This window comes from Balaenoptera physalus (genome assembly GCF_965194825.1).
Source record: "Balaenoptera physalus genome assembly, contig: HAP1_SCAFFOLD_122, whole genome shotgun sequence".
Classification (NCBI taxonomy): Eukaryota; Metazoa; Chordata; class Mammalia; order Artiodactyla; family Balaenopteridae; genus Balaenoptera; species Balaenoptera physalus.
Genome location: NW_028126439.1, coordinates 247797 through 270921, shown reverse-complemented (window position 1 = coordinate 270921; position 23125 = coordinate 247797). Strand labels below are relative to the sequence as shown.

Here is a 23125-nt window from a genome sequence, read left to right as displayed (position 1 = left end):
CTCAACACAGGCACTGACACTGCCCCTAACTAAGGCCCTGAAACTACTCCCAACTCAGGCATTGACACTTTCAGTAACTAAGACACTGACACTACTCCTAACTCGGGCACTGACACTGTCCCGAATTAAGGTTGTGACACTACTCCTAACTCAGGTGCTGGCACTGTCCGTAACAAAGTCCTTGACACTATTCTGAACTCATGGCCTTACACTCTCCCTAAGAAAGACACTGAGAATACTCCCAACTCAGGCACTAACACTTTCCATAACTAAGACCCTGACACTTCTCATAACTCAGGCACTGACACTGTCAATAATTAAAATATTGACAGTATTCCTAACTCAGACACTGACACTAATGAAAACTAAGACTGTGACACTACCCCTAACTCAGGAACTGGCACTGTCCCTAAGTAATGCCCTGACACTTCACATAACTCAGGCACTGACATTCCCCGTAACTAAGGCCTTGACACTACTCAACACAGGCACTGACACTGCCCCTAACTAAGGCCCTGACACTACTGCTACTCCAGGCACTGAAACTGTCCCTAACTAAGGCCCTCACACTACTCCTAACTCAGGCCCTAACACTATTCCTAACTCAGGCACTGACACTGTCCTTACTAAGGCCCTGACACTATGCCCAATGCAGGCGCTGACACTATCCCTAACTAAGGCCATGACAGTACTCCCAAATCAGGAACTGACACTTTCCGTAACTATGACCCTGACATTACTCGTAACTCAGGCACTGACACTGTCCCTATTTAGGGTCGTGACACTACTCCGAACTCAGGCACTGACACTGTCCCTAACTAAGGCCTTGACACTACTCTTAACAAAGGCACCATCACTGTCCCTAAATAAGGCCCTCACACTACTCCTAACATAGGCCCTAACAATACTCCTAACTCAGGCACTGACACTGACCCTAACTAAATCCGTGACACTACTCCTAACACAGGCCCTGACACTGTCCCTAAGTAAGGCCCTGACACTACGCCTAACTCAGGCACTGACACTCTCCCTATCTAAGGCCTTGATAGTAATCTCAACATACGCACTGGCACTGTCCCTAACTAAGGCCCTGATACTACTCCTAACTCAGGCACTGACACAGTCCCTAACTAAGGCCCTGCCTCTACACCTAATTCAGGCACTGACACTTCTCTAACTAAGGCCCTCACACTCATCCTAACTCAGGCCCTAATGCTATTCCTAACTCAGGCACTGACACTCTCCCAACTAAGGCCTTGACACTACTCTTAACACAGGCACTGACACTGCCCCTAACTAAAAACCTGACACTACTGCTGACTCAGGCACTGACACTGTCCCTAAATAAGGCCTTCACACAACTCCTAACTTAGGCCCTAACACTACTCTTAACTCAGTGCCTTACACTGTCCCTGACTAAGACTCTGACAGTACTCCTATCTCAGGCACTGGCACTGTCCGTAACTAAGGCCCTGACACTAGTCCTAACTCAAGCACAGAACTTGTTCCTAACTAAGGCCCTCACACTACTCCTAACTCTGGCCCTAACACTACGCCTATCTCAGGCACTGACACTGTGCCTAACAAAATCCGTGACACTTCTTCTAACTCAGGGCCTTACAATATCCCTAACTAAGGCCTTGACACTACTCTTAAAACAGGCACTGACACTGTCCCTAACTAAGGCCCTCACACTACTATTAACTCAAGCATTGACACTGTCTCTAACTTAAGCCCTCACACTACTCCTAACTCAGGCCCTAACACTACTCCCAACTAAGGCATTGACTCTGTCCCTAACTAAGTCCCTGACACTACTCTTAACTCAGGGGCTTACACTGTCCCTAACTAAGGCTCTGACACTACACCTAACTCTGGCACTGACGCTTCCCTAACTAAGGTCCTCACACTACTCCTAACTCAGGCTCTAACACTACGCCTATGTCACGCACTGAAAATCTCACAACTAAGCCCTTGACAGTACTCTTACCACAGGCACTGACACTGCCCCTAACTAAGGCCCTGACACCACTGCTGACCCAGGCAGTGACACTGTCCCTAAATAAGGCCCTCACACTACTCCTAACTCAGGCCTTAACACTACTCCAAACTCAGGAACAGACACTATCCATAACAAAGACCCTGACACTACTCATAACTCAGGAACTGACACTGTCCCTAATAAAGTTCGTGACACTACTCCTAACTCAGGCACTGACACTGTCCCTAACTAAGGCCGTGACACTACTCTTAACTCAGGCACTGACACTCTCCCTAACTAAGGCCTTGACAATACACTTAACAAAGGCACTGACACTGTCCCTAACTAAGGCCCTGACACTACTCCTAACACAGGCACTGACTCAGTCCCTAACTAAGGCCCTCACACTACTCCTAACACAGGCAATGACACTGACCCTAACTAAATCCGTGACACTACTCCTAATATAGGCCCAGACACTGTCCTTAAGTATGGCCCTCACACTACACCTAACAAAGTCCGTGACACTACTCGTAACTCAGGGGCTTACACTGTCTCTAACTAAGGCTCTAACACTACTTCTAACTCAGGCACTTACGCTGTCCCTAACTAAGGCCCTCACACTACTCCTAAATCAGGCCCTTTCACTACTCCTAAATCAGGTGCTGACACTATCCCTAACTAAGGTCCTGAGACTACTCCCAACACAGGCACTGACATCGTCCTTACTAAGGCGCTGACACTAGTCCTAACACAGGTGCTGACTCTGTCCCTAACTAAGGCCCTCAAACTACTCCTAACTTTGGCCATAACCATACTCCTAATGCAGGCCTTCTCACTGTCCCTAAGTAAGGCCTTGACACTATGCCTAACTCAGAAACTGACACTATCCCTAATAAAGGCCCTCAAACTACTCCTATCTCAGGCCCTAACACTACTTCTAACTCAGGTACTGACACTGTCCCTAACTATGTCTGTGACACTACTCCTAACTCAAGGCCCTACACTGTCCATAATTAAGACTCTGACACTACTCCTAACTAACACACTGACACTGTTCCTAACTACGGCCCTGACACTACTCCTAACTCAGACTCTGACACTGTCCCTAACTAATGCCCTGACACTACTCCCATCTCAAGCACTGACACTCTCCCTAACAAAGGCCTTAACACTATTCAGAACACAGACACTGAAACTGTCAATAACTAAGGCCCTGACACTACTCTCAACTCAGGCACTGACACTGTCCCTAACTAAGGGATGACACTACTCCTAATACAGGCCCTAACACTATTCCTAACTCAGGCACTGAATCTGTCCCTATCTAAGTCCGTGACACTATTCTTACTTCAGGGCCTTACACTGTCACAAACTAAGGCACTCACACTACTTGTAATTCAGGCGCTAACAGTACTCCTAATTCAGGCAGTGACGCTGTACCTAAGGCTCTGGCACTACTACTATCTCAGGCACTGACACTGTCCCTAACTAAGACCGTAACACTACCCCTAAGGCAGGCCCTAACACTGTCCCTAAGTAACGCCCTGACAGTACACCTAAATAATTCCTGACACTCTCCCTAACTATTGCCCTGACACTTCTCCCAACACAGGCGCTGAAACAGTCCCTAACTAAAGCCATGACACTACTCCTAACTCAGGCACTGACACTGTCCCTAACTAAGTGATAACACTGCTCCTAACTCAGGCACTGACACTGGCTCTAACTAAGGCCCTCACACTACTCCTAACATTGGCCCTAACACTACTCTTAACTCAGACACTGACACTGTCCCTAACTAAGACCGTGACACTACTCCTAACTCAGGGACTTACACTGTCCCTAACTAAGGCTCAGAAACTACTCTTAACTCAGGCACTGAAACTGTCCCTACCTAAGGCCCTCACACTACTCCTAACACAATCACTGACACTGTCCCTAACTAAGGCCCTAACACTGCTGCTAACTCAGGGACTGACACTCTCCCTAACAAAGTCCTTGACACTACTCTTAACACAGGCAGTGACACTGCCCTTAACTAAGGCCCTGACACTACTCCCAACACAGGCACTGACACTTTCCGAAAGTAAAACCCTCACACTACTCCTAATTCAGGCACTGTCACTGTCCCTAATTAAGGTAGTGATACTACTCCTGACTCAGTCACTGACACTGCCGCTAACTAAGGCCGTGATACTACTCCTAACTCAGGCACTGACACTATCCCTAACTAAGGGATGACACTACTCCTAATTCAGGCCCTAACACTATTCCTAACTCAGGCACTGAATCTGTCCCTATCTAAGTCCGTGACACTATTCCTACTTCAGGGCCTTACACTGTCACAAACTAAGGCCCTCACACTACTTGTAACACAGGCACTAACACTACTCCTAACTCAGGCAGTGATGCTGTCCTTAACTAAGGCTCTGACACTATTACTATCTCAGGCACTGACACTGTCCCTAACTAAGGCGCTGAAACTACTCCCAACTCAGGCACTGACACTCTCCCTAACTAAGGCCATGTCACTTCTCCTAACTCAGGCACTGACACTGTCCCTAACTAAGGCCCTGAGACTACTCCTCACTCAGACCCTGACACTGTCCCTAACTAAGGTCCTGACACTACACCTAATTCAGGCACTGACACTGTCCCTAACTAAGTCCGTGACACTACTTCTTACACAGGGTGTTATGGTGTCCCTAACTATGGCCCTGAGACTTCTTCCTACCTCAGACCCTGACACCTTCTCTAACTAGGCCCTGAAACTACTCCCATCTCAAGCAGTGACACTCTCCCTAACTAAGGCCTTAACACTACTCTGAAGACAGATACTGACACTGTCAATAACTAAGGCCCTGACACTACTCCTAACACTGGCCCTTACACTGTCCCTAAGTAAGGCGCTGAGAGTACACCTAACTCAGTCCCTGACACCCTTCCTAACTAAGGCCTGGACACTACTCTTAACACATGCACCATCACTGTCCTTACTTAAGGCCCTGACACTACTCCTAACTCAGGCCCTGAACCTACTCCATACTCAGGCACTGACACTGTCCCTAAATAAGGCCCTGACACTACACCTGACACACACACTGACACATCCCTAACTAAGGCCATGAAACTACAACTTATTCAGGCACTGACACTGTCCCTAACTAAGGCCCTGAAACTACTCCTCACTCAAACCCTGACACTGTCCCTAAGTAAGGCCCTGACACTACTCCTAACTCAGGCACTGACACTGTCCGTAACTAAGGCCCTGATACTACTGCTAAATCAGGCACTGTCACTGTCCCGAAGTAAGGACCCCACACTACTCCTAAATCAGGCCCTAACACTACTCCTAACTCAGGCACTGACACTGTCCATAACTAAGGCCCTCACACTACTCTAAACGCAAGCACTGACACTGCCCCTAACAAAGGCCCGAACATGAATCCTAACTCTGGCCCTGACACTGTCCCTAAATAACGACGTGACACTATTCCTAATTCAGGCACTGACACTCTCCCTAACTAAGGCCTTGACACTACTCTTAATGCAGGCAGTGACACTGCCCCTAACTAAGGCCCTGACATTACTCCTAGCTCAGGCACTGACACTGTCCCTAATTAAGGTCGTAACACTACTTATAATTCAGGCACTGGCTCTGTCCCTAACTAAGGCCATGACACTTCTCCTAAGTCAGACACTGACATTGTCCCTAACTAAGGCCCTGACACTACTCCTATCTCCGGCACTGACACTGTCCCTAACTAAGGCCCTGAGACGACTCTTCATTCAGACCCTGACACTGTCCCTAACTAAGGTCCTGACACTACACCTTATTCAGGCACTGACACTGTCCATAACTAAGGCCCTCACACTACTCCTAACACAGGCCCTATCACTAAAACCAACTCAGGCACTGACACTGTCCCTAACTAAGTCCGTGACACCACTCCTAACTCACGATGTTACAGTGTCCCTAACTATGGCCCTGAGACTACTCCTACCTCAGACCCTGACACTGTCCCTAACTAAGGCACAGACACTACTCCCTCCTCAGGCACTGACACTTTCCGTAACTAAAACCCTGACACTTCTCCTAACTCAGGCAGTGACACTGTCCTTAATTAAGTTTGTGACACTACTCCTAACTCCAGCACTGACACTGTCCCTAACTAAGGCAGTGACAGTACTCCTAACTCAGGTACTGACACTGTCCGTAACAAAGGGATGACAGTACTCGTTACTCAGGCACTGACACTGTCCCTAACTAAGTCCCAGAGACTACTCATCACACAGACCCTGACACTGTCCCTAACTAAGGCCCTAACACTACTCCCAACTCAGGCACTGAAACTTTCTGTAAGTAAGACCCTGACACTACTCCTAACTCAGGCACTGACACTCTCCCTAACTAGGGCCTTGACACTACTCTTAACACAGGCACTGACACTGTCCCTAACAAAGGCCCTGACTCTACTCCTAACTCAGGCACTGACTCTGTCCCTAACTATGTCCTCACACTACTCCTAACTCAGGCCCAAACAGTACTCCTAACTCAGCCACTGACACTGACCCTAACTAAGGCCGTGACACTACTTCTAACGGAGGCCCTGTCACTGTCCCTAACTAAGGCCCTCAGACTACTTCCAACACAGGCAATGGCACTGTACATAACACAGGATCTGACACTACTTCTAACATATGGACTGACACTGTCCGTAACGGAGGCTGTGACACTACTCCTAACTCAGGCCCTGACACTGTCCCTAACTAAGGCCCTTACAATACTCCTTTCTCAGGCACTGGCACATTTTCCCTCCAGGATCACTGAGTACCTCCAGGCCCCTTTGGGCCTGCTGAGCAACATCAAGGCTCATAGGTCCCTGGGAGGCCCTCTGTGTATGCCGAGTGATGGGCAAGACTCTGCACGTTCCTTCAGGAGAGCTACATTTCGAGAGCACACAAACAGCATCAGGACCACAGTTCTAGCCAGTCCAACGTGCCCTGGAAGTCTTCGTCATGGCCCTCGTCTGAGCTGCCATGAGAAAGCACGCTGCTTAGAATTCTTTGAGGACCTCGTCCCTGAAGTCTCTCTACTCAAGGAGAAAGCCAGCATCCTGCCATGCTGTGTCACTCATGGGACTCTCAACGTGAGGACTCGCCTCAAGGTAAGGCCCTGAATTGACATGCAGAAGCAGAGGCATGCAGCAGTTTCCATGAGGCCGTAGACTCTGCTCTGCAGCATTTTAATGCCAGTATGCTTTTCAGGACTCCTAGGAGCCTCACGTGGGCAACCTATTCCCTGCAAGAACACTGAGCACCCCCAGGCTGCACTGAGCCTGCAAAGCAACATCCAGGCCCCTAGCCCTTCGGACTCACTCTGGGTAGGGCGAGTGTAGGGCAACACACTGCAGTCTTTCTTGGGACTGCTTGATGTTTCCACCACTCCCACAGATTCATGAACCCGGGGGTGAGGAGTAGTAGTGTCTGTGGTAGAAGTAGGAGCGCTCGTGGTGGTAGTGGGAGTAGTAGTGTCTGTGGTTGAAGTAGGAGCGCTCATGGTGGTGGAAGGTTTAGTAGTTTCTCTGTTAGAAGTAGTTGGGCTTGTGGTGGTGGTATGAGTAATAGTTTCTGTGGTAGAAGTAGGAGCACTCATGATGGTGTTAGGAGTATTAGTTTCTGTGGTAGAAGTAGGAGCACTCGTGATGGTGTTAGGAGTATTAGTTTCTGTGGTTGAAGTAGGAGCACTCGTGGTGGTGGTAGGTGTAGTAGTGTCTGTGTTTGAAGTAGGAGCACTTGTGGTGGTGGTACTAGTTGCATGGTCTGTGGTAGAAGTGGGAGTGTTTGTGGTGGAGGTAGGAGTAGTAGTGTCTGTGGTAGAAGTTGGAGAGCTTGTGGTGGTTGTAGGCATATTAGTGTCTGTGGTCGAAGTAGTGGTGCTCATGATGTTGGTAAGAGTAGTTGTTTCTGTGGTAGAAGTAGGAGCACACGTGGTGTGGGTAGGAGTAGTAGTGGTTTTGGTAGAAGTAGGATTGCTCATGGTAGTGGGAGGAGTAGTAGTTTCTGTGGTAGAAGAACTTGCACTCGTGGGGGAAGTAGGAGTAGTACTGTCTGTTGTAGAAATAGGAGCGCTAGTGGTGGTGGTATATGTTGCATGATCTGTGGTAGAAGTAGGAGCGCTCGAGCTGGTGGTAGGAGTAGTAGTGTCTGTGGTAGAAGTAGATGCACTCTTTGTGGTGGTAGGTGTAGTTGTTTCTGTGGAAGAAGTAGGAGCGCTCATATTGGTACGAGAAGTAGTGTCTGAGGTAGAAGTAGTTGCGCTTGTGGTCGTGGTATGAGTAGTAGCTTCTGTTGTAGGAGTAGGAGCACTCTTGATAGTGGCAGGAGTAGGAGTGTCTGTGATAGAAGTAGTTGCACTTGTGGTGGTGGTAGGAGTAGTACTGTCTCTGTTAGAAGTAGTTGGGCTCATGGTGGTGGTATAAGTAGTAGTTTCTGTGGTAGATAGGAGCATTCCTGGTGGTGATAGGGGTAGTAATTTCTGTAGTAGAAGTAGGAGCCCTCATTGTGCTGGTGGGTGTAGTAGTTTCTTTGGTAGAAGTAGGAACGCTCGTGGTGGTGGTAGAAGTTGCAAGGCCTGAGGTAGAAATAGGTGCTCTCCTGGTGGTTTTAGGGGTAGCAGGGTCTGTGTTAGAAGTAGTTTTACTCGTGGTGGTGGTAGGAGTACCATGTTCTGTGTTAGAAGAAGGAGTGCTCATTGTGGTGGTAGGTGTTGCACAGTCTATGGTAGAAGTAATAGTGCATGTGGTGGTGTTAGTAGTAGTTTCTCTGGTAGAAGTTGGAGAGCTCGTGGTGATGGTAGGAGCAGTAGTTTCTTTGGTAGAAGTAGGAGCGCTAGTGGTGGTGGTAGGAGTAGTACTGTCTGTGGTAGAAGTAGGAGTGCTCGTCATGGTGGTGGGAATAGTAGTGTCTGTGGTAGAAGGAGGAGTGCTCGTCTTGGTGGTAGGAGTAGTAGTGTCTGTGGTAGAAGTAGTTGTGTTCGTGGTGTTGTTAGGAGTAGCAGGTATTGTGTTAGAATTAGGAGCGCTCGATCTGGTGGCAAGAGTAGTAGTGTCTGTGGTAGAAGTAGGAGCGCTAGTCCTGCTGGTAGTAGTTGCACGGTCTCTGGTAGAAGTAGAAGGGCTCGTGGTGGTTTTGGCAGTAGTACTGTCTTTGGTAGACGTAGTTGCACTTGTGGTGAGGATAGGAGTAGTAGTGTCTGTGGTAGAAGTAGAAGCACTCGTGTTGGTGGTAGGAGAAGTAGTGTCTGTGGTAGAAGTAAGAGTGCTCATGGTGGTGGTATGAGTAGTAGTTTCGGTGGAAGAAGTTAGAGCACTCTTGGTGTTGGTAGGAGAAGTAATTTGTCTGGTGGAATTAGGGGCGCTCGTGGTGGTGGTAGGAGTAGCAGATGCTGTGGTAGAAGTAGGAGCGCTCATGGTGGTGGTAGGAGTTGCACAGTCTGTGGTAAAAGTAGGAGTGGTCGTGGTAGGGGAAGGAGTAGTAGTGTCTGTGGTAGAAGTAGGATCGCTCATGCTGGTGGTAGCAGTAGTAATGTCTGTGGTAGTAGTATGAGCGCTCATGGTGGTGGTAGGTGTAGTAGTGTCTGTGGAAGAAGTAGGAGCACTAGTGGTGGTGGTAGTAGTTGCACAGTCTGTGGTAGAATTAGGAGTGTTCGTGTTGGGGGTAGGAGTAGTAGTGTCTGTGGTAGATGTAGGAGCGCTCGTGGTGGCAGTAGGAGTAGTAGTGTCTGTGGCCAAAGTAGTGGCACTCGTGGTGGTGGTAGGAGTAGTTGTGTCTGTGGTAGAAGTAGGAGCACTCGTGGTGTTGGTAGGAGTTGTAGTGTCTGTGGTAGAAGTAGGATCTCTCGTGGTGGTGGTAGGAGTAGTAGTTTCTGTGGTAGAAGTACTTGCCCTCGACATGGAGGTAAGAGTAATATTGTCTGTGTTAGAAGTAGGAGCACTCTTGGAGGTGGTAGGAATACTATTGTCTGTAGTAGAAGTAGGAGTGCTAGTGGTGGTTGTAGGTGTTACACGGTCTGTGGTAGAAATAGGGGCGCTTGTGGTGGTGGTAGCGGTAGTAGTGTGTGTGGTAGAAGTTGTTGTGCTCGTGGTGGTGGTAGTACTAATAGTTTCTGTGGTAGGAGTAGGAGCACTCGTGATAGTGGCAGGAGTACTAGTGTCTGTTGTAGAAGTAGTTGCACTCATGGTGGTGTTAGGGGTAGTAGTGTCTGTGGTAGAAGTAGTTGCACTCGTGTTGGTGGTAAGAGTAGTAGTTTCTGTGGTAGAATTAGAAGCACTCATTGTGGTGGTAGGAGTAGTAGTGTATGTTGTAGAAGTTGTTGCACTCGTGGTGGTGGTAGGAGTAGTAGTTACTGTGGTAGAAGTAGAGTTTCTGATGGTGGTAGGAGTAGAAGTGTCATTAGTAGAAGTAGGAGTGCTCGTGGTGCTGGTGGATCTGGTAGTTTCTCTGGTAGAATTAGGAGTGCTCTTGGTGGTGGTAGGAGTTGCAGGGCCTGTGGTAGATGTAGGTGCTCTAGTGGTGGTGGCAGGTGTAAGAGGGTCTCTGTTAGAAGTAGTTTTGCTCGTAGTGGTGGAACGAGCAGCATGTTCTGTGTTAGAAGTAGGAGCGCACTTGGTGGTGGTAGGAGTTTCACACTCTGTGGAAAAAGGAGGAAAGCTCGTGGTCTTGGGAGTAGTAGTTTCTCTGGTAGAAGTAGGAGAGCTCGTGGTGGTGGTAGGAGAAGTAGTTTCTGTGGTAGAAGTAGGAGTACTCGTGGTGGTGGTAGGAGTAATACTCTCTGTGGTAGAAGTAGGAGCACTCGTGGTGGTGATGAGAGTAATATTGTGTGTGGTAGAAGTAGGAGCGCTCATCTTGGTGGTAGGAGTAGTAGTTTCTGAAGTAGTAGTAGTTGTGCTCGTGGTGGTATGAGTAGTAGTTTCTGTGGTAGAAGCAGGAGCGCTCATGGTTGTGGTAGGAATAGTACTGTCTGTGGTAGACATAGGAGCGCTCGTGGTGGTGGTGGGTGTAGTATTGTCTGTGGTAGAAGTACTAGCGCTCATCTTGGGGGTAGGAAGAGCAGTTTCTGTAGTAGAAATAGTTGTGCTCGTGGTGGTGGTAGTAGTAGCAGTTTCTGTGGTAGAAGTAGGAGAGTTCCTGGTGGTGGTAGGAGTAGAAGGGTCTGTAGTAGAAGTAGGATCACTCGTGGTGCTGGTGGACCTAGTAGTTTCTCTGGTAGAAGTAGGAGCGCTCCTGGTGGTGGTAGGAGTTGCAGGGCCTGTGGTAGAAGTAGGTGCTCTCGTGGTGGTGGTAGGTGTAGCAGGGTCTGTGTTAGAAGTAGTTTTGCTCATAGTGGTGGTATGAGCAGCATGTTCTCTGTAAGAAGTAGAAGCGCACTTGGTGGTGGTAGGAGTTTCACACTCTTTTGAAAATGTAGGAGCGCTCGTGGTCTTGGTAGTAGTAGTTTCTCTGGTAGAAGTAGGAGAGCTCGTGGTGTTGGTAGGAGTAATAGTTTGTTTGGTAGAAGTAGGAGCGCTCATGGTGGTGGTAGGAGTAGGACTTTCTGTGGTAGAAGTAGGAGTGCTCATGGTGGTTGTAGGGGTAGTAGTGTCTGTGGTAGAAGTAGGAGTGCCCGTGGTGGTGGTGGGTGTAGTATTGTTGGAGGTAGAAGTACTAGCGCTTATCATGGTGGTAGGAGTAGCAGTTTCTGTAGTAGAAGTAGTTGTGATCGTGGTGGTGGTAGGAGAAGTAGTTTCTGTGGTATAAGCAGGAGTGCTCGTTGTGGTGGTAGGAGTATTTGATACTATGGTAGAAGTAGGAGCCATCGTGGTGGTGGTTGGATTAGTACTGTCTGTGGTAGAAGTAGTTGCACTCGTGGAGGTGGTAGGAGTAGTAGTGTCTGTGGTAGAAGTAGTTGCGCTCGTGGTGGTGGTATTAGTAGTATTTTCTGTGGTAGAAATAGGAGCGTTCCTGGCAGTGGTAGGGGTATTTGTGTCTGTAGTAGAAGTAGGAGTGCTCGTGGTGCTGGTAGGAGTAGTAGTTTCTGTGGTAGAAGTAGGAGCGCTCCTGCTGGTAGTAGAACTTGCAGGGCCTGTGGTAGAAATAGGTGCTCTCGTGTTGGTTGTAGGAGTAGCAGGGTCTGTGATAGAAGTAGTTTCGCTCATGGTGGTGGTAGGAGTAGCATGTTCTGTGTTAGAAGTAGGAGTGCTCGTTGTGGTGGTAGCAGTTGCACAGTCTGTAGTAGAAGTAGTAGTGCTCGTGGTGGTGGTGGGAGTAGTAGTGTCTGTCATAGAAGTAGTTGCGCTTGTGGTGGTGGTAGGAGTAGTAGTTTCTGTGGTCTAAGTAGGAGTGGTCATGTTGGTGGTAGGAGTAGTTGATTTTGTGGTAGAAGTAGGAGCGCTCGTGGTGGTGGTAGGAGTTGCAGGGTCTGTGGTAAAGGTGGGAGCGCTCGTGGTTGCAGTAGGTGTTGCAAGGTCTGTGGTATCAGTAGGATAGCTCTTGGTGGTGGTAGGAGTAGCAGGGCCTGTGGTAGAAGTATGTGGTCTCGTGGTGGTGGAAGGAGTAGGAGGTTTTATGGGAGAAGTAGGTGCGCTCATGGTGGTGGTGGTAGTAGTAGTTGATGGGGTAGAAGTAGGAGCTCTCGTTTTGGTGGTAGGAATAGTAGTTTATATGGTACAAGTAGGAGCACTTGTGGTGGTGGTAGGATTAGTAGTGTCTGGGGTAGAAGTAGGAGCACTCTTGGTGTTGGTAGGAGTAGTACTTTCTGTGGTAGAAGTAGGATCACTCATGGTGGTGAAAGGAGTAGAAAGGACATTGGTAGAAGTAGGTGCTCTCGTGGTGGTGGTACAAGTAGCAGGTTTTGTGGTAGAAGTAATTGCACTCGTGGTGGTCGTAGGAGTACTAGTTTCTGTGGTAGAAGTAGGAGCACTCGTGGTCATAGTAGGAGTGGTTGATTCTTTGGTAGAAGTAGGAGCACTCCTGGCGGTGGTAGGAGTAGCAGGTTATGTGGTAAATTTGGGAGCACTCGTGGTTATGGTAGGAGTTGCTTGCTCTGTGGTAGAAGTAGCATCACTCTTGGTGGTGGTAGGAAAAGCAGGGGCTGTGGTAGAAATAGGTGCTCTCGTGGTGGTGGTAGGAGTAGGATGTTTAGTGTTAGAAGTAGTTGCACTCGTGGTGGTGGTAGGAGTAGCATGATTTGTAGTAGAAGAAGGAACGCTCGTGGTGGTTGTGGTAGTAGTAGTTTCTGGTGTAGAAGTAGGGGCTCTCGTTGTGGTGGTAGGAGTAGTATTTTCTGTGGAAGAAGTAGGAGCGCTCATGGTGGTGGTAGGAGTAGTAGTGTTGGTGGTAGCACTAGTTACGCTCGTGGTGGTGGTAGGAGTAGTAATTTCTGTGGTAGAAGTAGGAGCACTCTAGGAGTTTGTAGGAGTAGTATTTTCTGTGGTAGAAGTAGGATTGCTCGTGATGGAGGTAGAGGTAGCAGGGCCTGTGGTATAAGTATGTGCTCTCGTGGTGGTGGTAGGAGTAGAAAGTTTTATGGTACAAGTAGTTGCACTGGTGGTGGTAGTAAGAGTAGCAGGTTTTGTGGTAGAAGTATTATCACTCGTGGTGGTGGTAGGAGTTGTATGTTCTCTGGTAGAAGTAGGAGTGCTCATGGTTGTGGTAGGGTAGTAGTTTCTTTGATAGAAGTAGGAGCGCTCCTTGTGTTGGTAGGAGTAGTAGTGTCTGTGGTAGAAGTAGGAGCGCTCATGATAGTGGCAGGAGTAGTAGTGTGTGTGGTAGAAGTAGTTGCACTCATGGTGGTGGTAGGAGTAGTAGTGTCTGTGGTAGTAGAAGTAGTTGTACTCGAGTTGGTGTTAGGAGTAGTAGTTTCTGTGGTCGAAGTAGGAGAGTTCCTGGTGGTGGTAGGAGTAGTATTTTCTGTAGTAGAAGTAGGAGCGCTCATGGTGCTTATGGGACTAGTATTTCTCTGGTAGAAGTAGGAGTGCTTCTGGTTGTGGTAGCAGTTGCAGGGCCTGTGGTAGAAGTAGTTTTGCTCGTGGTGGTGGTAGAAGCAGCATGTTCTCAGTTAGAAGTAGGAGCGCACTTGCTGGAGGAAGGTGTTTCACAGTCTGTGGAAGAAGTAGGAGTGCTCGTGGTCTCTGTAGTAGTAGTGTCTCTGGTAGAATTAGGAGAGCTCGTGGTGGTGGTAGGAGTAATAGTTTGTTCGGTAGAAGTAGGAGCACGCGTGGTGGTGGTAGGAGAACTAGTTTCTGTGGTAGAAGTAGGAGTACTCGTGGTGGTTGTAGGAGTAGTACTGCCTGTGGTAGAAGTAGGAGCACTCGTGGTGGTGATGGGAGTAGTATTGTCTGTGGGAGAAGTAGGAGCACTCGTCATGGTGGTAGGATTAGTAGTTTCTGGAGTAGAAGTAGTTCTGCTCATGGTGGTGGTAGGAGTAGTAGTTTCTGTGGTAGAAGCAGGATCACTCGTGGTGGTGGTAAGAGTATTTGATTCTGTGGTAGAAGTAGGAGACTTCGTGGTGTTGGTAAGTGTAGTAGTGTCTGTGGTAGAAGTAGGATCACTCGTGGTGGTGGTAGGTGTAACAGGGCGTTGGTAGAATTAGGTGCTCTTGTGGTGGTGGTAGGAGTAGCAGGCTTTGTGTTAGAAGTAGATGCACTCATGGTGGTGGTAGGAGTAGCAGGTTTTGTGATAGAAGTAGGAGCACTCGTGGCAGTTGTGGTAGTAGTAGTTTCTGGGGTAGAAGTAGGAGCTCTCGTTCTGGTGGTAGGAGTAGTAGTTTCTGTGGTAGAAGTAGGAGCACTCATGCTGGTGGTAGGAGTAGTAGTGTCTAAGGTAGAAGTAGTTGCGCTCGTGGTTTTGGTCTCGTTGTGGTGGCAGGAGTAGTAGTTTCTGTGGTAGAAGTAGGAGAATTCATGGTGTTGGTAGGAGTAGTAGTTTCTGCGGTACAAGTAGGATTGTTCGTCATGGAGAAAGGAGTAGCAGAGCCTGTGATAGAAGTAGGTGCTCATGTGCTGGTGGTAGGAGTAGCAGGTTTTGTGGTACACGTAGTTGGCTCGTGGTGGTGGTTGGAGTAGCAGGGACTGTGGTAGAAGTAAGTTCTCTTTTGGTGGTGGGAGGAGTAGTAGTTTCTGCAGTAGAAGTTGGAGCACTCCTTTTGGTGGTAGGAGTAGCAGGGTCTGTGGTAGAAGTAGGTGATCTCATGGTGGTGGTAGGATTAGTAGTGTCTGTGGTAGAAGTAGTGGTGCTCATAGTGGTGGTAGGAGTACTATTGTCTTTGGTAGAAGTAGGAGTGCTTGTGGTGGTGGCAGGTTTAGTACTGTCTGTGGTAGAAGTAGGAGCGCTCATGGTGATGTTAGGAGTAGTAGTGTCTTTGGTAGATGTAATTGCGCTCGTGGTGGTGGTAGGAGTAATAATTTTTGTGGTAGAAGTAGAAGTACTCATGGTGGTGGTAGAAGTAGTACTGTCTTTGGTAAAAGCAGTGGTGCTTGTGGGGGTGGTAATAGCAGTAATGACTTTCGTAGAAGTATGTGCACTCGTGGTGGTGGCAGGAGTAGTAGTGTCTGTGGTACAAGTAGGAGCACTCGTGGTTGTGTTAGGAGTATTAGTGTGTGTGGTAGAAGTAGTTGTGCTCGTGGTTGTTGTAGGAGTAGTAGTTTCTGCCATAGAAGTAGGAGCGCTTGTGGTGGTGGTAGGTGTAGTAGTTTCTGTGGTAGAATTAGTTGCGCTTGTGGTGGTGGTAGAAATAGTAGTGTTTGTGGTAAAAGTAGGAGCGCTAGTCCTGCTGGTTGTAGGTGCACAGTCTCTGGTAGAAGTAGGAGGTCTCTAGGTGGTGATAGCAGTAGTAGTGTCTGTGGTAGAAGTAGTTGTGCTCGTGATGAGGGAAGGAGTAGTAGTGTCTGTGGTAGAAGTAGAAGCACTCGTGGTGGTGGTAGGAGTAGTTTTGTCCGTGGTAGAATTAGGAGAACTCATGATGTTGGTAGGAGTAGTAGTGTCTGTGGTAGAAGTAGGATCGCTCGTCATGGTGGTAGGAGTAGTATTTACTTTGGTAGAAGTACCTGCGCTCATGGTGGAGGTAGGAGTATTATTGTCTGTGGTAGAAGTAGGAGCGCTAATGGAGGTGGTAGGTATAGTATTCACTTTTGTAGAAGTAGGAACGCTAGTGGTGGAGGTAGGTGATGCACGGTCTGTGGTAGATGTAGAAGCGCTTGTGGTGGTGGTGGGTGTAGTAGTGTCTGTGGTAGAAGGCAGAGCACTCGCCTTGGTGGTAGGAGAAGTAATGTCTGTGGTAGAAGTAGTTTTGTTCGTGGTGGTGGTAGGAGTAGTAGTTTCTGTGGTAGAATAAGGAGTCCTCGTGATAGTAGTAGGACTAGATGATTTTTTGTTAGAAGTAGGAGCATTCGTGGTGGTGGTAGGTGTAGCAGGTTCTGTGGTATATTTGGGAGTGCTCGTGGTTGTGGTAGGAGTTGCACGTTCTGTGGTAGAAGTAGAATTGCTCATGGAGGTGGAAGGAGTAGCAGGGCCTGTGGTAGAATTAGGTGCTCTCGTGGTGGTGGTAGGAGTAACAGGTTCTGTGGTAGAAGAAATTGCACTCGTGGTGGTGGTAGGAGTAGCAGATTTTGTGGTAGAAGTAGGAGCGCTCGTGGTGTTTGTGGTAGTAGTAGTTTCTGGGGTAGAAGTAGGGGCTCTCGTTTTGGTGGTAGGTGTAGTAGTTTCTGTGGTAGAAGTAGGAGCACTCATGGTGGAGGTAGGAGTACTAGTGTCTGTGGTAGAAGTAAATGCACTCTTTGTGGTGGTAGGTGTAGTAGTTTCTGTGGTAGAAGTAGGAGCGCTCATGGTGGTGGTATGAGAAGTAGTGTCTGAGGTAGAAGTAGTTGCACTCGTGGTGGTGGTAGGAGTCATAGTTTCCGTGGTAGAAGTAGGAGCACTCTTGCTGTTGGGAGGAGTAGTAGTTTCTGTGTGAGTACTAGGATTGCTCGTTATGGAGATAGGTGTAGCAGGGCCTGTGATAGAAGTAGGTGCTCTTGTGCTTGTGGTAGGAGTAGCATGTTTTGTGGTACAAGTAGTTGCACTCATGGTGGTGGTAGTAGTAGCAGGTTTGTAGTAGAAGAACAATAATTCTTGGTGGTGGTAGGAGTTGCAAGTTCTGTGATTGAAGTAGGAGCGCTCATGGTGGTTGTAGGGTAGTAGTTTCTTTGGTAGAAGTAGGAGCGCTCGTGGTGTTGGTAGGAGTAATAGTAGTCTGTGGTAGAAATAGGAGCACTCGTGGTGGTGCTTGTAGTAGTAGTGTCTGTGGTAGAAGTAGGAGAGCTCGTGGTGGTGGTAGGATTTGTAGTGTCTGTGGTAGAAGTAGTTGCACTCATGGTGGAATTAGGAGTACTAGATTGTGTGGTAGAAGTAGGAGTGCTCGTGTTGGTGGTAGGAGTAGTAATTTCTGTGTTAAAAGTAGGAGCACTCGTGCTGGTGGTAAGAGTAGTAGGGTCTGTGGTAGAAATAGGTGCTCTCGTGGGGGTGGTAGGATTAGTAGTGACTGTGGTAGATGTAGTGGTGCTCGTAGTGGTGGTAGGGGTAGTAATGTCTTTGGTAGAAGTAAGAGCAATCATGGTGGTGGCAGGAGTAGTAGTGTCTGTGGTTGAAGTAGGAGTGCTCGTGGTGCTGATAGGAGTATAAGTGTCTGTGGTAGATGTAGTTGCCCTCATGGTGGTGGTGGGAGTAATATTTTCTGCGGTAGAAGTAGGAGTGTTCGTTGTGCTGGTAGGAGTAGTAGTTTCTGTGGTAGAAGTAGGAGTGCTCGTGGTTGTGGTAGGAATAGCAGGGGATGTGGTACAAGTACTTGCTCTCGTTGTGGTGGTAGGAGTAGTAGTGTCTGGTAGAAGTAGGAGCACTACTGGTGGTGGTAGTAGTTGCATGGTTTGTGGTAGAATTTGGAGGGCTCATGGTGGTAAAAGGAATAGTAGTGTCCATGGTTGAAGTAGTTGTGCTCGTGGTGGTGGTAGGAGTAGAAGGGATTGTGGTAGAAGTAGGAGTGCTCGTGGGTGTGATAGGAGTAGTAGCGTCTATGGTAGAAGTAGGAGCGCTAATACTGCTGGTAGTACTTGCACGGTCTCTGGTAGAAGTAGCAGGGATCGTGGTGGTGATAGCAGTTGTTTTGTCTGTGGTAGAAGTAGTTGCGCTCGTGGTGAGCGTACGAGTAGTACTGTCTGTGGTAGAAGTAGAAGCACTCGTGGTGGTGGTAGGAGTAGTAGTTTCTGTGGTAGCATTAGGAGCACTCATGTTGCTGGTAGGAGTAGTAAGGCCTGTGATAGAAATAGGTGCTCTCGTGGTGGTGTTAGGAGTAGCAGGGCTTGTGGTAGAAGTAGTTGCAATCATGGTGGTGGTAGGAGTAACAGATTCTGTGGTAGAAGTAGGAGCGCTCGTGGTGGTGGTAGGAGTTACGCGGTCTGTGGTAGAAGTAGGAGCGCTCGTGGTCGTGATAGGAGTAGTAGTGTCTGTGGTAGAAGTAAGAGTGCTCGTTGTCGTGGTAGGAGTAGTAGTGTCTGTTGTAGAAGCAATGGTGCTCGTGGGGATTGTAGGAGTAGTAATATCTTTCGTTTTTGTATGCGTGCTCGTGGTGGTGTTAGGAGTAGTAGTGTCTGTGGTAGAAGTAGTTGCGCTCGTGGTGGTGGTAGGAGTAGTAGTGTCTGTGGTAGAGTTAGGAACACTCATGGTGGTGTTAGGAGTAGCAGGGCCTATGGTAGAAGTAGGTGCTCTCGCGGTTGTGGTAGGAGTAGCAGGGTCTTTGGTAGAAGTAATTGCAATCATGGTAGTGTTAGGAGTAGCCCTATCACTACGTGTAACTCAGGCACTAACACTACTCCTATCTCAGGCACTGACACTGTCCCTAACTAAGGCGCTGACACTACTCCCAACACAGGCACTGACACTGCTCCTGACAAAGACCCTGACACTACTGCTAACTGTGGATTTGACACTGTCCCTAAATAAGGCCCTCACACTGCTCCTAACACAGGCCCTAACACTACTCCTAACTCAGTCACTGACTCTGTCCCTTACTAAGTCCTTGTCTCCACTCCTAACTCAGGGCCTTACAAAGTCCCTAAATAAGGGTCTGTCACTACTCCTAACTCAGGCCCTGACAATCTCCGTAACTAAGGCCCTGAAAATTCTCCTAACTCAGGCACTGACACTGTCCCTATCTAAGGCCTTGACACTACTCTTAACACATGCACAGACACTGCCCCTAAGGCCCTGACACTACTCCCAACTCAGGCATTGACACTTTCAGTAACTAAGACACTGACACTACTCCTAACTCAGGCACTGACACTGTCCCGAATTAAGGTCCTGACACTACTCCTAACTCAGAAGCTGGCATTGTCCGCACCAAAGTCCGTGACACTATTCTGAACTCACAGCCTTACACTGTCCCTAAGTAAGGCCCTGAGACTACTCCCAACTCAGGCACTAAAACTTTCCATAACTAAGACCGTGACACTTCTCTGAACTCAGGTACTGACACTGTCGATAATTAAAATCTTGAAATTACTCCTAACTCAGGCACTGACACTGACAATAACTAAAGCCGTGACACTACCCCTAACTCAGGAACTGGCACTGTCCCTAAGTAAGGCCCTGACACTTCACATAACTCAGGCACTGACACTCCCCGTAACTAAGGCCTTGACACTACTCAACACAGGCACTGACACTGCCACTAACTAAGGCCCAGACTCTACTGCTAACCCAGGCACTGACACTGTCCCTAACTAAGGCACTCACACTACTCCTATCTCAGGCCCTAACACTACTCCTAACTCAGGCGCTGACACTGTCCCTAACTAAAGCCCTGACAGTATGCTCAACGCAGGCACAGACACTATCCCTAACTAACGCCATGACACTACTCCCAAATCAGGAACTGACACTTTCTGTAACTATGACCCTGACACTACTCCTAACTCAGGCACTGACACTGTCCCTAACTAAGGCCCTGACACTTGTCCTAGGTCAAGCACTGACCCTGTTCCTGACAAAGACCCTCACACTACTCGTAACTCTGGCCCTAACACTATGCCTAACTCAGGCACTGACACTGTGCCTAACAAAATCCGTGACACTTCTCCTAACTCAGGGCCTTACGATGTCCCTAACTAAGGCCGTGACACTACTCCTAACTCAGGCACTGACACTGTCCCTAACTAAGGCCTTGCCACTAATCTTAAAACAGGCACTGACACTGCCCCTAACTAAGGCCCTGACACTACTCCTAACTCAAGCATTCACACTGTCTCTAACTTAAGCCGTCACACTACTCCTAACTCAGGCCCTAACACTACTCCCAACTCAGGCACTGACTCTGTCCCTAACTAAGTCTCTGACACTACTCCCAACACAGGCCCTGAAACTACTCCCTACTCAGGCACTGACACTGCCTCTAACTAAAGTCATGGCACTACTCCTAACTCAGGCACTGACACTGTCCCTAACTAAGGGATGACACTACTCCTAAATCAGGCACTGACACTGGCTCTAACTAAGGCCCTCACACTACTCCTAATTTAGGCCCTAACACTACACTTAACTCAGACACTGACACTCCCTAACTAAGACCGTGACACTACTCCTAACTCAGGGCCTTACACTGTCCCTAACTAAGGCTCAGAAACTACTCTTAACTCAGGCACTGAAACTGTCCCTACCTAAGGCCCTTCCACTACTCCTAACACAATCGCTGACACTGTCACTAACTAAGGCCCTAAAACTACTGCTAACTCAGGCACTGACACTCTCCCTAACAAAGGCCTTGACACTACTCTTAACACAGGCAGTGACACTGCCCCTAAATAAGGCCCTGACACTACTCCCAACTCAGGCACTGACACTTTCTGAAAGTAAAACCCTCACACTACTCCTAACTCAGGCACTGACAGTGTCCCTAATTAAAGTAGTGACACTATTCCTGACTCAGCCACTGACACTGTCCCTAACTAAGGCCGTGACATTACTCCTAACTCAGGCACTGACACTGTCCCTAACTAAGGGATGACACTACTTCTAATTCAGGCCCTAACACTATTCTTAACTCCGGCACTGACTCTGTCCCTATCTAAGTCCGTGACACTATTCCTATTTCAGGGCCTTACACTGTCACAAACTAAGGCCCTCACACTACGTGTAACTCAGGCACTAACAGTACTCCTAACTCAGGCAGTGACACTGCCCCTAATAAGGCCCTGACACTACTCCCAACTCAGGCACTGACACTTTCTGAAAGTAAAACCCTCACACTACTCCTAACTCAGGCACTGACAGTGTCCCTAATTAAAGTAGTGACACTATTCCTGACTCAGCCACTGACACTGTCCCTAACTAACGCCCTGACACTACTCCTATTTAAGGCACTGACACTGTACCTAAATAAGGCCCTGACACAATCCCAACACAGGCGCTGACACTGTCCCTAACTAAGGCCCTGAGACTACTCCTCACTCAGACCCTGACACTGTCCCGAAGGCCCTGACACTACTCCCAACTCATGCACTGACACTTTCCCTAACTAAGACTCTGACATTACTCCTAACTCAAACACTGACACTGTTCCTAATTAAAGTCGTGACACTACACGTAACTCAGGCCATGACACTGTCCGTAAGTAAAGCACTGACAATACACCTTACTCAGGCCCCGACACTCTCCCTAACTAAGGCCTGGGCACTACTCTTAGCAGAGGCATTGGCACTGTCTCTAACTAAGGCCCTGACACTACTACTAAATCAGGCCCTGAAACTACTCCCTACTCTAGCACTGACACTGTCACTAACTAAGGCCCTGAAACTACTCCCAACACAGCCACTTACACTGTCCCTAACGAAGGCCATGACACTAGTCCTAACTGAGGCACTGACACTGTCCCTAACTAAGGCCCTGAGACTATTCCTCACTCAGACCCTGACACTGTCCCTTACTAAGGCCCTGATACTACTCTCATTTCAAGCACTGACACTCTCCCTAACTAAGGCCTTAACACTACTCTGAACACAGACACTGACACTGTCAGTAACTAAGGCCCTGACACTACTCTCAACTCAGGCACTGACACTGTCCCTAACTAAGGCCGTGACACTACTCCTAACGCTGGCCCTGACACTGTCCCTAAGTAAGGCCCTGAGAGTACACTTAACTCAGTCCCTGACACTCTCCCTAACTAAGGCCTGGACACTACTCTTAACACAGGCACTGGCACTCTCCCTACATAAGGCCCTGACACTTCTTCCGACACAGGCACTGACACATCCCTAACTAAGGCCATGACACTACTCCTTACTCAGGCACTGACACTGTCCCTAACTAAGACCCTGAAACTACTCTCACTCAGACCCTGACACTGTCCCTAACTAAGGCCCTGACACTACTCCCAACTCAGGCACTGACACTTTCCATAACTAAGAGCCTGACATTACTCCTAACTCAGACACTGACAATGTCCCTAATTAAGGTCGTGACACTACTCTTAACTCAGGCAGTGACACTGTCTGTAACTAAGGCCCTGATATTATTCCTAACTCAGGCACTGACACTGTCCCTAACTAAGTCTGTGACACTACTCCTAACTCAGGGCCATACACTGTCCCTACCTAATGCTCTGACACTACTCCTAACTCAGACACTGACACTGTCCCTAACTAAGGCCTTGACACTATTCTGAACTCAGGCTCTGATACTGTCTCTAACTACGGCCCTGACAATACTTCTAACTCAGACCCTGACACTGTCCCTAACTAAGGCCCTGACACTACTCCCATCTCAAGCACTGACACTCTCCCTAACTAAGGCCTTAACACTACTCTGAACACAGACACTGACACTGTCAGTAACTAAGGCCCTGACATTACTCTCAACTCAGGCACTGACACTGTTCATAACTAAGGCACTCAGACTACTCCTAACACAGGCCCTAACACTACTCTTACCTCAGACACTGAAACTGTTCCTAACTAAGTACGTGACACTACTCCTAGCTCAGGGCCTTACACTGTCCCTAACTAAGGCTCTGACACTACTCCTAACTCAGGCACTGACGCTGTCCCTAACTAAGGCCCTCACACTACTCCAAAC

General features: G+C 48.4%; 1 long non-coding RNA gene across 1 annotated transcript; it reads right to left on the bottom strand.

Moving 5' to 3' along the window:
• Positions 1-3111: 3111 nt before the first annotated feature.
• Positions 3112-22236, bottom strand: LOC309653473. The gene is made up of 3 exons (XR_014259208.1): positions 22187-22236; positions 20999-21017; positions 3112-3189 (listed from the first exon to the last, which is right to left on the bottom strand). It is a non-coding gene; the product is annotated as an uncharacterized lncRNA (long non-coding RNA).
• Positions 22237-23125: the final 889 nt, after the last annotated feature.